Below are 499 nucleotides of genomic sequence, written 5' to 3'. Positions count from 1 at the left end.
GCCAACAGTCCCTTTTCCTCCATTTCTCCATCCTGACTGGATTTGAAAGGATTATTTATTCAACTCCATTTAATATTATCATTATTATTTTTATTTGCAATAGGGCACATGTGTTCATGGGGTGGGGGGTGGGGAGTGAGAGGGAGAGAGAGAGAAAGTTGAGAATGCCGGATGTCAGGAGAGAGATTGAGAAAGGAAGTTGCCAGGTTCAGGGCTCGAACAATAGTTGGTCATGTGGAAGTCTGGTGCCCCAACCACCATGCCACCTACTGGCCCCATCATGTCCAGATTTTAGGCATACACACAACACATACAGACACACACACACACATACACACATGTACATTTGGCATGTATATCAAGATGCAGGGGCTCTTGGCAATGTGAGAACAGGCTCCCATAACCATTAGGTCTAGGGTCAATCCACTTGAAATCTTATATAGGACGAAAGTCAACAGACCCAATATAATATGTCACTTATCCTCATGTTTAGATGTAG

The sequence above is a fragment of the Tupaia chinensis genome, unplaced genomic scaffold, assembly GCF_000334495.1.
Source record: "Tupaia chinensis unplaced genomic scaffold, TupChi_1.0 Scaffold000047_1, whole genome shotgun sequence".
NCBI classification, from domain to species: domain Eukaryota; kingdom Metazoa; phylum Chordata; class Mammalia; order Scandentia; family Tupaiidae; genus Tupaia; species Tupaia belangeri.
This window is presented reverse-complemented; position numbering follows the sequence as displayed.